The following is a 9,004-nucleotide window of genomic DNA, read 5'->3' as shown; positions in this document are numbered from 1 at the left end:
GTAAGTGGTGAGGCTGGGCATAGATCCAGGCTTATCTTTACCTCTTTTGTCTTCTTATGTTCAGATGAAGACACTGAAATAGAGAAAGCTCATGTTTAAATCACTAGCAAGGAGTAGAGCCAGAAGCTGAACCAGTTACTGTGAATACAAACCTAGCACTCCTTCTACTGTACCACCATGCTCTGCCAATTTCGTGTCATCTTTATAAAACCAATTTGTCCATTGAAATCAATGGGAGGGTAGCAATGATTTCAGGAGGTCTAGATTAGAGGCTGTTATATATATTTTAAACTGTATTTATCCTCTTAGATATAAATATATCTTATTTCTGTGATTTCTACCATCATAGTCAATCGGCCTTCTTTCTGTTCTCCTTCCTTTTTCTTTTTATCAATTAGATGATTGATATAATTTTATCAGGGGTTTTGGGTAATGGTAACAAGGAAAACAACTGAATTTTCTTGCATGGACTAAGCATAAATATATAATTAGATAAAGAATATTCAGTATTGGGACGCCTGGGTGGCTCAGTGGGTTAAGCCGCTGCCTTCGGCTCGGGTCATGGTCCCAGAGTCCTGGGATCGAGTCCCGCATGGTCTCCTTGCTCGGCAGGGAGCCTGCTTCTCTCTCCACCTCTGCCTGCCTGTGTGCTCTCTCTCTCTCTCCTTCTCTCTGACAAATAAATAAAAAATAAAAAAAATTAAAAAAAAAAATTAAAAAAAAAAAAAAGAATATTCAGTATTTTATAAAGCTTATGGGAGGAAAGAGGTCCTATGCATGTATACTAATATAGTATTGCAAGTATGTAGTCTTGTATTTTTTGTTGATGTGAATTAAGATATATATGCACACTCATTGTATGTATTGAAATTATTAAGTGGTAAAGAATCCTATACTTCGACAAAATCTGTGCACATGTAAAAAAAATGTAAAACTGCAAAATGACATTCCATTATTTTTGAATATGAATATGATCTTTTTAATTTTAAAAATATACTTATTAAATTTTAAAAATATAGAGAATGTCATTAACCCAAAGACTCTTTTTTTACAATTTTTTATTTATTTCTTTTTTTTAATAAACATATAATGTATTTTTATCCCCAGGGTTACAGGTCTGTGAATCGCCAGGTTTACACACTTCACAGCACTCACCATAGCACATACCCTCCCCAATGTCCATAACCCCCCTCCCCCTCTCCCAACCTCACCTCCCCCCAGCAACCCCCAGTTCGTTTTGTGAGATTGAGAGTCACTTATGGCCAAAGACTCTTTTTAAAAAAAGTTATTATACATTAGTGTGGCCAATTTGATAATTTGGCAAGGTTTGAAGTAAGAGAAATTAGTCCTTCGTAAAATAAACTTCCTTTTCTGAATCCTTCATCTCCTTCTTCATGTACCAAAGCCCTCATTCTCTCTTCTCTTTGGCTTTTTAAGAAATGATTTGATGTCAGTGATTTATGTCTTTGTGGAACTTTAGGTCAAGGTCTTACTTCTCCAAGAGTTATTTGCATGTTAATATTCTAAAGTGATGCCACAGTAAAAGCTTTCTTCTCAACATAATTTTAAGGATCATCTAGAATGTGGGGTGACATATTTGGAGGAAAGGACATGACTTACTGAACACAGTCAAGGGACCTTCTACTCCACATCTACATAAAACTGATGATGAAACCAAGAGATCATTTGACAGATGTTTTCACATGTGTTTATTTAAAATGCATCTTATAGTCACTAAATGTCCATTGTATTGAAACTATAGTTAGGCTATTGATGTTACACTATGATAAACTTGGCACTTTAGGTCAGTGTATTCAATAATGTGTCTATAATGTGTTCAATAATGGAGTAACACAATGTTTTTATTTTTCCTAGCTAACAAATAATGAATTAAATATTCTCATATAGTCTTATGTTAAGTGGAAAATTTGTTTTTATTTTATTGCTTTGAAAGCTAGCAGAATTATGCTAAAAATGTTTCTTTTGGGGTAGAACCTCCCAGAACTTTGTTATGAAACTCTTGGAGTGCACCCCTAAACTCACTGCTTTGGGGACTCAAAATAAAACTAATGCAAGACTACTATTTAGCCTAACAGTTTGCAGGAGGAGACAGAAAAATCTTGAAAGCTCCCAAATAACTGTGATGGTTCTGGAGCTTCTTCTGCTTGTGTTCTGTTATGGGATGTATTTTATACATTTTAAATTTGATCCAGATAACTCAGTAGTTCACCATGAGTAAAATAGTTGGCTTTTGTGGGACCTACCTCTGTTCGGTGATCTTGCTAATGAGATCTTATAAAAAGGGTGTGGATACTCTGGCCATTTCTAATACTGCAGACTGATTTCAACATTACCTTAAGTATAGGATTAGAGTAGAGATGACTGGAGATATGAATGTTGGGTCTAGCCATGACTCACTACTATAGTAGGCTTAAATCTTAGCTTATATAATGTTGATGTTTGATTTTACTGAATTACTTTTTACCAGTTAAAAGTAGTTTTATAAAATTCAATCCCAAATAAACTTGATTCATTCGGCTTTAACAAACTTTGTAGAGCAGAGCAGAGGAGTATTAGACCCAAAATAGTCTTGGAGGAAATTTAGATTATAAAATTTCTATTCACACTTTTTGAAATTTATCTCTTATTTGGATCATTATTAGAGTAATTTTGAATTAAAAGCAAAACACTTTGGGGTGTCATTGAATGTCCGACTTGATTTCAGCTCATATCATGATCTCAAGGATATGTGATCTGGCATGGGTCAGGCTCTGTGCTCAGTGGGGAGTCTGCTTGAGATTCTCTCTCCCTCTCCTTCCCCCACAATGGCTCATGTGTTCTCTCTCAAAAATAAATAAGCAAATCTTTATAAAAAGCTAAAAAATAAAAGCAAAACGCCTCAAAGGAGCAAAATATCTGAAGATATTTTCATTATATTGCATGAAGCAAGTGAGAATAGTGATGGAGTTTAGTTAAAAAGAGGTGAAAAATGCTGGGAAAGGAAAAAAATCTAAAATTTTCCAAATTAACGACTCATGAAAACAAACTGAATGCCAGTATCTTCACACATTGTAACTCTTATTCTTCACAATGTGGTTATTCACACATTTATTTAACAAATATTGATGGACCACTTATTTTATTCCAAGCACTATTCTAGGTGCTGTGGACATATCAGTAAGCAGGAGAGACACGGTCCCTGTTTTCATGGGGTTTACATTTGAGAAAGAGCAACATACCATATACAGATAAGTACGGGGTGATATGATTAGAAGTGTCGCTTTAATTAGACTAGTATTTTGGGTTGGATGGACAGACCAAGGATCCTGGCAGCAGCACACATTGAAGATATGAAGAGAAGGTGCTGGAGGAGGGAATAGGAATCTCAAAGGTCCTAAGTCAGGAAAGAACTTTGTATGTTTAAGGAATAGATAAAAGCACTGTGGCTGGAGCAAAATCAGTGAGAGAGAACGTCAGGGGAAAAGTATTCCAGAGGGCACTTTTAATATATAAACCAGAGCCCATTATTCTTGTTCAAAATCCTCCAAGAACTTCTCGTTACACACAGAATAAAATCCCCAAGCTTGTCAGGGGTATCCAAGTATCTACACAGATATGACTCCTGCCATCTATAATAATCTATAGTAATCCTCTGGTTTACTTCCCACCAGTAACACACCTCCTTGGTCATTGGCCAGTATGCTAAGCATCTCCAACCTCCAGATGCTTTTATTTGCCGTTTCCAGTGCTTGGAGTTCTCTTTCTATAGATATGTGCATCGCTTCTCCATTTTTTAAAATTCATTTTATTTTCATTCTCTGTGCAAATGTTACAATTTTAGAGAAGCCTTCTTGGAATATCAATGTTACATCTGATCTCCTCCTATCCTTTTCTTTTCCTTTAACCTGTGTTCTTCTAGTTGCTATGGCTGCATTAAAATTATATCAAAACATATTTCCTAAAACAAAAGACATTTATTATCTCTCATCATTTCTGTGGGTCAGGAATTTGAGAGTGGTTCAGCTGGGAATTTCTGGCTTGGGGTCTTTTATGAAGTTGCAGTCAGACAGTGGGTTGTGACAGGGGTCATCTCTCAGCCTTCATTCACATATCTGGCACCTGGTCTGCAAAGACTCAAACAGCTGGGGACAAGAAAAGCTAGGATCCTCAATCACCTTTTTCTTTTTCTATAGGGTCTCTCCAGCATGACCTCTTCCTGGTAGTAAGAATTCTTACATGTGGCTAAAGGATCCAAAGGCAAATGGCTTAAGAGAGATAGAGTCAGGCAGAAACCATCTCACCATTTATGATCTAGCCTTGGAAAGTCACGTAATGTTACTTCTGCTTCATTCTGCTGGGGTTGAGGCAGTTGCAAAAGTTTACCCAGGTTCAAGGGAGAAGGGGAGATGTAGGCATTGTCTCTTGAAGGAGAAATGCTGATATAACATTATAAAAACATGTAGGATGGTACATATATCAATAATATATATATTCTCCAATGTTAGGAAAATAATATAAATATTCTCCAATGTTAGGAAAAAAAATAATTTTTCACATTGCTTGATTCTTTCTCCAGAGCAGTTTCTACCCTGATTATTGACTATCTCCCTCACTAGAATATAAGCCCTATAAAGGTAGGATGCTTGTTTGTCTTCTTTGCTGCTGGTCAGTCTTCTATACTATCCAAATCAAAGATCAGCACAGAGTAAGCACTCAACATTTTCTGTTCTTAAATGAATAAACATTTCCTGAATCAATGATATATAAAGTATAATGAAAGCCAGCATTTTAGAGATCGAAGAAAATTTTATAATATTCTATAAATGGTCCCAGAAATGTAATAGGGTAATAGAACAGACTAAAATTATCTTATAAGTGAGTTAGTTTTCACAATGTGTGTCTAAATAGAAAAAGAAAAAAAATGCTTCTGTTATAATATTTTGGGTAAACTATGACTCTTTTTATGATATTATATTTGCTAAGTTCTCAGTGGTACAAATTGTACCTGATGAGTAGCAGCAAGTTTAGGTTGTAATCTGTTCTCATATACAGATTATGACTTTGCAGATAACATATCAATCTTCTAGTCACAGCTACACAAATGCAGTCGTTTAGCTCTTAAAAATATTAATGAAAATGAGCTATATGGTACAGGGAACATCACTGCCTGTTTTTGACAGCTTACTTCACCATTTTCAATAGGCCCAAATTTCTGCTTTTTTAAAGGGGGATTTTGGACATACAGAAGGGAACTATTGCTTGGATATTTACTGAAGCCAAGAAATATTCATTTGAAATTCATTCTTCATAACACTAAGTGTCATGGTTTGTGACACAAACATGGGAATGAGCCTTAAAGTTGTCCTCTTAATAATAGGCCTCAAGGAGGGATCATTGCACCAACAGACAAAATGGGTGATTTTTCATGTGAATCGAAAACAACCTAAATGCTCACAAAGAACTGTTGAGAAATTAATTATATATCACCAGCTGATATACAAGCCTTTAAAAAGATGCTGCAAAAGAGAAGGCAAAAAACAATTTTTTATAGCTAACAGGAATACCTAACTACAACTCCAAGACAACTAACTAAAAAAGTAGAATATAAAATTTAACAAGTCATCTAGATAAAACATATAAAAATACCAATAGTTTTCCTATAAACAGCTATGATTAGAAGACCTGATGGTAAAATATGGAAGCATAATACCAAAAAATACAAAATACATAGGACTGGTGACAAGATATGAAGGAAGGACTAAATTGAACAACAATGCAGTAAAGAATTTAAGGAGCATGGCCCAAACCAGCTGCTGCAACATCTAGGCAGGCCCACAGAATGGGTCTGCAAATTTTAAGTAACAAAGTTGTCACTGGTGACAAAAGTACAGAAAACCATGACTTCGGTTTTCACCACTAGACCTCACCAGAGGATCATCTGTTCTTCGTCTGTCACAGAAAGAAAAGTGTGTCACCCAAGGACAGAACCAAAGTTGTGAAGGCAGAGTTTCCATCACTTCTGTGGGAATCTGTGGAAGGACAGGATTTTAAGTCCTAGCAAGAACAGCAAACTTGAGGCTGTTTTGCTCTGGGTAACACCCTTGGCTTAGAAAACTTTCCCCAGATCTGGATCCAGGAAGACAATCAACAGTTCACCAAGGTACTGGACACCAAATGACCCATGGAATTCTCCAGAAACAAGCAGTGACTGATACCAATCCCTTTCCAGGGGATCTGAAATCAGCCTTTGAAGAGAGGTGTTCCAGTGAGACTGGCTTGGCTTCCTTGGTTGGCCTGGATTCCTCAAGCTCTCTCCAGACCCTGGGAAGTCTTGATAACCAAAGGGCATCTCCAGGACGAGTGTCTGGTTGGTATTCCTTAGATACTCTTTAAATAAAGATGTTACAGAGTCCATAGTCTCTTATGGTTCTGAAGGGTCAGGGGTGGGAGGTTGGGGCAACCTGAGGGTCTTGAAGGGTCAGGGGTGGGAGGTTGGGGGAACAGGTGGTGGGTAATAGGGAGGGCACGTTTTGCATGGAGCACTGGGTGTTGTGCAAAAAGAATGAATACTGTTACGCTGAAAAAATAAATAAAATGGGAAAAAAAAATAAAGATGTTACATTCACCTCTGAAATCCTAGAAGACACTTGAGGGACGGTGTCCCAAGACAGGGAGGAGCCTCAGAGGCCACATTTAGGAAAGGGCCCCTCCCACACTTTTGGCTGGCCTTGGCCTGCCCTGTGCACCTGGGCATCACCTGCTCCCTTCCCCAGTCGCCCTTTTATGGTTCTGGGAACACTGCCTGGGACAGCCAGCCCTTGAAGGCTGCAAGGGCCACGTACCCAAGTCCTCAGAAGTTGAGGCCAATGGCCAAATAGGGGTAGAATTTAATTTCTCTGATAATGCCAACAGCAAAAGGCTACCCCTACTAAAGGAAGCTGGGAGAGAGACCTGGCCTCCAACCTTCCTTGCAGAGACCAGAGGTGACGCAGGAACAGCCCTCTAGGAGGTGCACGAGGGTCCCTGTTTCTCCTCTCCCCGGAGGTCTTACAACCTGGGAGACCCAAAGTTTCACCCATTTGTGGGTGGTGGAGAGCGTCGGCCCCCAGAATGCCCCTGGAACTGCAGGCCCGCTGCGGCAGAGGCCGCGCCTGCTTTCAGACTCTGACTGACACATCTGTGGTGCAGACTGTGGTGCTGGCGCCGGCCGGGGAGGGCACCGCGATCTCTTCTGCCGCATGGGTTCCCACCAGCAGTCCAACCCAGAGTCCATGGCCTCGCTTGCTGACCCAGTGCCTTCGGCTCCGCGGCGGGGACCAGAGCCGACCGTGGACCCCAGTGAAGAGCACAGACCCTGCTACTGCTTAAGCACCAGAGCAGAGGTTGATTATCTGAAGCAGTTTGGAACGTCCTCATTTACGGAGACGGCCTTGGGGAATTTGTCCTTACACCTTAAGTTCTACCTGCTGCTAAGAAACAGGCCTCAGAGACCAGTACCCCTGGAGGCTGACACCAGCAGAGCACACAACGCAGACACCACTTCCTTAGGGAGCCCACCCGTGGCCAAAAATTGGATTCCTTTGGAGCTCCGGGTGTTCCAGTGCCAGGTCAGTCCCTGCGTCCTCAAGCCAGGAGGTCTGTGGTGCCCGTGGTGCCCATCATGACGTGCTGCAGTGCAACCAGAAGGACCTGGACATGGCAGCGGAAGGATATAAAAGGAGACGTTGTTGGTGAAGGACAGCGGTGAGGAGCTCTATGCAATGCACCTGGAGATGGGGAAGCTCATGGATGGGCTCGAGGGGATGGTGTATCGGGGCATGGTGGAGGCTCAGAAACAGAACTTGCCGAAGCCCAAATCCAGAAGCTTCTGAAAGAAAAAGGCCAACTTGTTGCAGACCTTAACTACATGGAAAAATATTTCTCTGACCTCTTCAAGTGGTTTGAGAAACAGAAAATCATTGAAGGCTACTACATGAATGAAGAACAGCTGAAGTATGTTGAGGATAACACAAGTAAGAATAGAAAAGCAAGGTCAGAGATACCAAGCGCTGAAGGCCCATGCAGAAGAGAAACTCAAGGTGCCAAATGAGGAGATCACCGAGGTCAGGAGCAAGGCCCAGCTGGAGGCTATGGCCATCCACACGAGCTTGAGGAAGGAGCAGATGTACCTCCAGTTGCTGGAGAAGACCGCTGAGCAAAAGACTGAAGTAAATGATGAGCTCATCAGAATCTGTGATCTTATTTCCCAGATGGAAAATATCTGACATGGAAATTCTGACCAATGTCTGTCTACCTTGTCTATCAAAAGATCGCATGTGCTTTCTTGACTCTTCAACTTGTTTTTAAACTGGATTGCTTTTAAAAAGAAGACTAGTTTTCCTTTAGTCAATAAGGAGGAAGAGGGGAGGAGAAGGGAGAGGGGGAGAATGATTGTTTAAGAGTAGAGGCTTTGGAATTAGACAAATCGAGGTTTAAATCCTGATGCTGTCATGTACTAGCTGGTAGGCTTAAACTCTTTGAGTTCAATTTCCTTATCTATAAGATGGTTGCAATGATTGAAATATTGATGTGAGATTGACAGACAACAGATGCCTGAAAAAAGCACTTGAAAGTAATATCTATTAAATGTAATTTAAAATGCATCAAAATATTGTTTGTAAAACAGTGGGACTTACATAATAGACAGATGGAGCAATAAGATGGCACAGATGGTTCAGGGACAAATACTAGTATATATAAAAATATACTGTTTGATAAAAGCCACAATACAAATCAATGAGGGCAGAAGAAAATTTCAATAAATGGTTCTAAGTTGTGGGTGAAATCTTTGGAAAGAATAGCTGAATGTGTACTTTTCACATAAATAAATAAATTCCATAGAAGTTAGAGCACTAAATAAACAAAATGAAACTGTATCAGTTAGAATAAAATCAAAGTCAGTAAGTATTGGATATGTCTTGACATAGGGAAAAAACTTCAAAGGCAAAAGAGCAATAGCAGAACC

General features: G+C 39.6%; 1 pseudogene; it reads left to right on the top strand.

The window, feature by feature from the left end:
• Positions 1-5,839: 5,839 nt before the first annotated feature.
• On the top strand, positions 5,840-8,264 carry LOC123950433 (annotated as a pseudogene).
• The last annotated feature ends 740 nt before the right edge of the window (positions 8,265-9,004 follow it).

This window comes from Meles meles, chromosome 9 (genome assembly GCF_922984935.1).
Source record: "Meles meles chromosome 9, mMelMel3.1 paternal haplotype, whole genome shotgun sequence".
Taxonomy (NCBI): Eukaryota; Metazoa; Chordata; class Mammalia; order Carnivora; family Mustelidae; genus Meles; species Meles meles.
Note: the sequence above shows the minus strand (reverse complement) of the source record. Positions and strands in the feature narration are given on the sequence as shown.